This window comes from Callithrix jacchus, chromosome 4, assembly GCF_049354715.1.
Source record: "Callithrix jacchus isolate 240 chromosome 4, calJac240_pri, whole genome shotgun sequence".
Lineage (NCBI taxonomy): Eukaryota > Metazoa > Chordata > Mammalia > Primates > Cebidae > Callithrix > Callithrix jacchus.
In genome coordinates, this window is record NC_133505.1 from 158,037,279 (window position 1) to 158,044,357 (window position 7,079).

The 7,079-nt window shown below is 41.0% G+C and overlaps 1 non-coding gene across 1 annotated transcript; it reads left to right on the forward strand.

Moving 5' to 3' along the window:
• Positions 1-786: 786 nt before the first annotated feature.
• Positions 787-888, forward strand: LOC118153298 (U6 spliceosomal RNA). The gene has a single exon (XR_004742553.1). It is a non-coding gene; the product is annotated as a U6 spliceosomal RNA (small nuclear RNA).
• The last annotated feature ends 6,191 nt before the right edge of the window (positions 889-7,079 follow it).

The following is a 7,079-nucleotide window of genomic DNA, read 5'->3' on the forward strand; positions in this document are numbered from 1 at the left end:
GTGCCGTGGTTCACGCCTGTAATCCCAGAACTTTAGGAGACTGAGGCGGGCGGATCACTTGAGGTCAGAAGTTCAAGACCAGCCTGACCAACATGGTGAAACATCATCTCTACTAAAAATACAAAAATGGCCAGGTTTGGTGGTACATGCCTATAATCCCAGCTACTTGGGAAGCTGAGGCATGAGAATTGTTTGAACTCAGGAGGCGGAGGTTGCAGTGAGCTGAGATCATGCCACTGCACTCCAGCCTGGGCAACAGAGCAAGGCTATGTCTCAAAAACAAACAAACAAACAAACAAACAAAAGTAAAAGGTAGGGGAAAAGTGATAAAATAAATAAAAAGTGACATAGAAACTCAGGAGAGACATTCATTCCAGTTTAAGGGCTTAGTGAAAGCCCGTAGAGGAGGTGCCTGAATAAAGGGCCTCCTGGGCAGAAAAAAAAAAAGCATAAGCAAAGGCCAATCATCTCTAAAAACACATAGAACGACTGAATTTGACTAGAGCATCCATCCTCAACATGTGGTCCTGGACTATTAGTACCAGCATCATTTGATATCTTGTTACATACGTAAATCCTCAAACCCTACCCCAGATCTACTGAATCAAAGGCTCTGTGGTGGGACCCAGCAATTTACAATGGAACAAACCCTCCAAGAGATTCTGGTGCACATTCAAATTTGAGAGTCACTGAATCAAGGTATAGGATAACTGGGTGGGGGAGGGGGGTCTGCTTGAAAAGTAAGATTGGAATAAGTAAAAGAAAATCGACTTTAAAAGGATGGTTGGGTGCTAGCTTTTATAAGCTAAAGTTAGAACGATACAGAGAAGATTAGCACAGCCACTGCAAAAGAATGAGATGCAGTTTTGTAAAGCATTCCAATGTTTTTTTTAAATAAAAGATGGAAAAGATAGACAAATGGGACTATATAAAACTTAAAGATCTTTGTGTGTCAAAGAATAGAATCAACGAAGTAAAAAGGGAACCTACAGAATGGGTTGAAATGGTAACAAGTCATATCTGAAAGGGGTTAATATGCAGAATGCATAAAGAACTCCTACAACTCAACCAAAAAAATCCCCAATTTTTAAAAGGGCAAAGGACTTGAATAGACATCATAAACATCTCTAAAGATGATATATAAGGCCGGGCATTGGCTCATGCCTGTAATCCCAGCATTTTGGGAGGCCAAGGCAGGTAGATCACTTGAGATGAGGAGTTCGAGACCAGCCTGGCCAACATGGTGAAACCCCGCCTTACTAAAAATAAAAAAATTAGCTAGGCATGGTGGTGCATGCCTGTAGTCCCAGCTACTTGAAAGGCTGAGGTAGGAGAATTGCTTAACCCAGGAGGTAGGGTCCCAGTGAGCCAATATCACATCACTGCACTCCAGCCTGGGTAACAGAGTGAGACTCTGTCTCAAAAAAAAAAGAGAGCGACACAAGTAACTAACAAGCATATGGAAAGATGCTCAATGTCACTATCACCAGGGAAATGCAAATCAAAACCTCAATGAGATATCACCTCACACTCATTAGGAGGCACCACTAAAAGCAAACTAAAAACCCAGTAAATAACAAGGCCAGGATGTAGCAAAATCAGCATCCTTGCACACTGTTGGTGGGATTATAAAATGTTGCAACCTCTATGGAAAACAGTAGGCAGTTTCTCAAAAAATTAAAAATAGCACCATTATGATTCAGCAATTCCACTTCTGGGTATACATCCAAAAGAATTGAAAGAAGAGTCTCAAAAAGATGTTTGCATACCCATGATCACAGCAGCATTTACTCATGGTAGCCAAGAGGTGAAAGCAATCTGAGTCCACAAAAGGATGACTGGATAAACAAAATGCGGTCTATGCATACAATGGAGTACCATTCAGCCTTAGAAAGGAAGAAAATCTCATTAAATGCTGAACTTTGAGAATATTATGCTAAGTGAAACAAGCCAATCACAAAAAGATGAGTACTGTATAATTCCACTAATATGAGGCAGTAGTCAAACCTCAGAAACAAAAAGTAGGATGTTACAGACCAAATGTTACATTTACAGAATATTACATACCAAAGGATGAGGAGGGGGGAAAGGGGAGTCATTAATGAATGGGTATCGGGTTTCAAATTGGCAAGATGAAAAAGACTGAAAGATCTGTTTCACAACAATGTGAATATACTTAACAATATTAAATATACACTTAAAAATGGCTAAGGTGGTACATGTTATGTGTTTTTTTTTTAAACCATGACTTTTTTTGAAAAAACAGGAAGGTGGGATAATTGAGGGCTTGAAATTCTAACACCTTTTCCTTCCTTCAGTCACTTGAGTCTATTAATCCTTTCTTTTCTTACATTTGATGAGCTCTTATTTGTTGGAAGTATTTTTTTTTTAATTTTGCTTTTGTTTTTACTATTATGTCAATCTCTTTGTGATAGGTCTCTTCAGATTTTCTGTATTTTCTTGGATCAGTTTAGACAGTTCGTCTCTCTCTAGAAATTTGTCTATTTAGTGTCAGCTGTCTGATTTCTTTGCATACAATTGTTCAAAATATCCCCTCATATATACTTTTTATTTCTGTGGGGCCAGGAGCTGTGTGTTCCCTTTCATTCCTAATTTTAGTAATCGAGTCTTCTTTTTCCTTAGTTTAGCTAATTTTGTCAATTTTGTTGGTCTTCCCAAAGACCGTTTTTGTTTTGTTAATTTTCTCTCATTTTTCTATTCTGAATTTCACTGATTTCCATTAGAGTCTTTATTATATCCTTCCTTTTACTTGTTTTTTGGTTTCGTTTTCCCTTCCTTTTCCAGTGTCTTTTTTTTTAGGAAGGGAGGGATGAAGGAAGGGAGGAAGCGGGGAGGGAAGGAGGGAGGGAGGGAAGGGAAGGAAGGAATTGAGATATTGCCGACCTGGATCTAGAGGTTTACAAGTTGATTTCTTTTTTTTTGAGTGAAGGAAAGAAGAAAAAAATGAGTAAAGGAGAGGAAGAAAGACGAAGAGAAAGAGGGAGAGGGAGTGGAAATATTGCGTTATTCTTAAAAAAATGGGTATTAATAATGGCCAATCAATGTTTCATTTAAACCTATGAGTACGTGTGATGTGGTATTGACTAGAATGCTTATTTTGTGTATTTGAAGTGGAGAGCTCTATAAATATTTATTAAGTTTACTTGTTCCGGATCTGAGTTCGAGTCCTTGATATCCTTATTAATTTTCTGTCTCATTGAGTCTAAGTCTCTATGTATCTGGGTGTTAGGATCGTTAGCTCTTGTTGTTGCATTGATCCTTTTACCACTGTATCTTTGTTGCTTTAAAATCTATTCTATCCAATACGAGAATTGCAACTCCTGCTTTTTATTTATTTATGTATTTATTTTTGCTCTCCATTTGGTTGGTAAATCTTTCTCCATCCCTTTGTTTTGAGTCTTTGTGTATCCTTGCATGTGAAACAGGTCTGGATGTAACATGCCATTGGGTTTTGGCTGTGTCTTTGATTGGGGGATTTAGTCGATTTAAATTTAGGGTTACTGCCCTTTGATGTTAACTTGCTGTTTTATCCATTCGTTGGTGTAAATTCTTCTTTATGTTGGTGTTCTTTACTTTTTGGTATATTTTTAGAAGGGCTGATACTGGTTGTTTCTTTCTGTGTGTAATGCTTCTTTCAGAAGCTCTTGTAAAGCAGGCCTGGTGGTAATAAAATCTCTGAGTTCTTGCTTGTTCATAAAAGATTTTATCTTTCCTTCAGTTGTGAAGCTTAGTTTGGCTGGATATGAAATTCTGGGCTAAAGGTTCTGTTCTTTGAGGATGTTGAATATTGGCCCCCACTCTCTTCTGGCTTGTAGAGTTTCTGCTGAGAGATCTGCTGTAAGTCTGATGGGCTTGCCTTTATGGGTAACCTGACCTTTCTCTCTGGCTGCCCTTAGTATTTTCTCCTTCGTTTCAGCCCTAGTGAATCTAACGATTATGTGCCTTGGGGTTGCTCTTCTTGAGGAATATCTTTGTGGTGTTCTCTGTATTACCTGGGGTTGAATATTGACCTGCTTTGCTAGTTTAGGAAAATTTTCCTGAATAATTTCCTGAAGGGTATTTTCCATCTTAGATTCATTCTCTTCGTCGCATTCAGGTACACCTATCAAACGTAAATTTGGTCTTTTCACATAGTCCCACATTTCTTGGAGACTTTGCTCATTCCTTTTTATCCTTTTTTCTCTAATCTTTTCTTCGTGTTTTATTTCATTAAGTTGGACTTTGACCTCTGATATCCCTTCTTCTGCTTGAACAATTCGAGTGTTTAAACTTGTGCAAACTTCTCGGAGTTCCTGTATTGTATTCTTCAGTTCCATTAATTCACTCATACTCCTCTCTAAGTTGTCTATTCTCAATAGGATTTCATCAAACTTTTTTTTCAAAGTTCCTAGTTTCTTTACGTTGGGCTACAACATGTTCTTTTAATTCACCGAAGTTTGTTATTATCCATTCCCTGAAGCGATATTCTAGCATTGGGATGCGCTCGTTCTCCATCAAGCCTCGTTCCATTGTTGATGTGGAACTGTGATCATCTTTAGAGGGAGAGGCGTTCTGATTTTGAATATTCTCAGCTTTTTTACACTGGTTTCTTCCCGTCATTGTAAGTTTATCCCCCTGTGGTCTTTGAATTTACCAACTTTCAGATTAGGTCTCTTGAGTGGACGTCCAGGTTGTTAGTTCCCAGGGCCAGAGCAGCGGCGTTAAAACTGATGGTGCTTTTCTGCCCAGGATTCTCCTGTCGGGCTTCCTTCTTGTGTCCATAGTGGGCGACTCTGCCTTCCCAGGGCTCCAAACCTCGGTCAGAAGGGGAGCCAGTCCCGTTTACTCTGCGCCTCTGCTCCGAGCGCTGCCCTGCCGAGGTGCCTTCACAGCTGCTGGGCCGGGCTCTGGTGTCGTGCTGGGGGCCCTTGTGGGTCCTCCGAACCTGTTTACTCTGCTCCGAGAGCTGCCGTGCCAAGGTGCCGGCGGAACCGCTGCGCTGGCCACGAAAGTCGCGCTGGCAACCCATGTGATTCCTCCACTGGGGGATCTTCTGCTCCGTGAGTGACCAGAATTTGTCTGAAAGTGTGGCGTCCTCTAGTTCTCTGCGCCTTCACTGAGAGCTGCAGTCCCAAGATGTTAGCGATTGGCCATCTTGGATCAGTCTCCCTTTTCCAGTGTCTTAAGGTGGAAGTTTAGATTATTGAGTTTAGACTTTTCGTCTTTATTAATATTGGCATTTACAGCTATAAATTTCCGCTAAGCAGTGGGTTCACTGCACCCCATAAGTTTTGGTATGTTGTGTTTATGTTTTCACTCATCTCGACTATTTTCTAATTTTTCTAACTACTGAGATTCAGCCATTTTTCTTGAATACATACTTCCTGAATTCCAGCCAACATTTGATTAATTTCCAGAGCCCTAAAAAAGTTGATTCCTCCCGTTTTTGCCAGTTTCTCCTTACTTTCATAGGGAAGAAATTTTTCAGAGTTATCTTTTTGCTGACATCATTTTTTCTCTTTTTTTTTCCTTTTTTTTTTTTTTTCTGAGACAGACTCTTGCTCTGTCGCAAGCTGGAGTGCAGTGGCGCGATCTGAGCTCACTGCATCCTCCACCTTCCAGGCTCAAGTGATTCTCCTGCCTCAGCCTCCCACGTAGCTGGGATTATAGGCACCTGCCACCACACTCGGCTAATTTTTGTATTTTTAGTAGAGACAGAGTTTCATCACGTTGGCCAGGCTGGTCTCAAACTCCTGACCTCAAGTGAGGAGGAGTTCACTTGACCTCCCACCTCATCCTCCCAAAGTGCAGGGATTACAGGTGTGAGCCAACGCACCCGGCCAGGCATCATTTTTTCTTGCATTTCAAACCTGGGTGGGAGCTTTCCTCCCTCAGCTCAGTGGTGTCCTCCCGGCCTGGGACAAGGCCTCTGGCCTCTTTCTCTGAACTTCACTGTCATAGTCTGCTGGGACTGGATAGCAAATTGTAGACTAAGTGGCTCATGCAACACATCTAGTTCTGACAGCTCTGGCAGCTGGACAGTTGCCCTCACTGAGGAACTAAATAGGCAGGCACCCTGATCTTGGACTTCTTACATCATTAATTCAAGTGCAAAGGGATTTACTTTGAGGGAAACTAATGAAAGTTTTTCTTGGCTTTACACTGGGAGGCAGTACCAGGAGACTTCATCTCATGAGGTCACTCTCAATTCCTCTCTCCTTTCTCTTACCTTTCACTCAGTCCCTAAGATAAGGCAGGTTTGGAGCCCACTCAGATAATTCGATCATTCCCTGGGCTTAGTCTGAAGCAATTTAAGACCATGGTACCTGCTTTAGAGTCAAAGGCAACTTGGCCTAAACTCAACTCAGCTGTGCCACCCACTGCCTATGTCCCTAGCAAGTCCCTTAGCATCCTCAAGCCTCAGTTTACTTTTCTGTAAAATGGGGGTAATACTATTCACCTTAGGGAGTTCCTAAAAAGATTTTATGAAACAATGTGTGCATTTGAAGTACCCAAGAGACTGCCAAACTTCTAGATGGGGTTTGATGATAATTATGCCTCAGTATTTTTCAGTTAAAGGTGACTTACATAGAAGTGTCAATAATCTTTTCCTTTATTAAAAAAATAGTTCTCTCTAAAAAGTTATTTTTTATATTTAATCTCAACTCCAGATTGTATTTATTTATTTTTTATTTTATTGATTTATTTATTTCTGAGAGTCTTGCTCTGTCACCCAGGGACACTCGGCTCACTGCCATCTCTACCCCTGGGTTCAAGCTATTCTCCTGCCTCAGCCTCCTGAGAAGCTGAGATTACAGATACATGCTACTACACCTGGCTAATTTTTTTGTAGCTTTAGTAGAGACCGGGTTTCTTTGGCCAGGCTGGTCTCGAACTCCTGACCTCAGGTGATCCACCCACCTTGGCCTCCCAAAGTGCTGGGATTACAGGTGTGAGCCACCACGCCCTAGATTGTATTTAACACCTTTCCTTCAGTCCTAGCCTGAAAAACAGAAAAGAAAAAGAAGAAATGGTTGCTAACACTGGTACCAGAACCCTTCCCAGCCTGCATGAAAGCT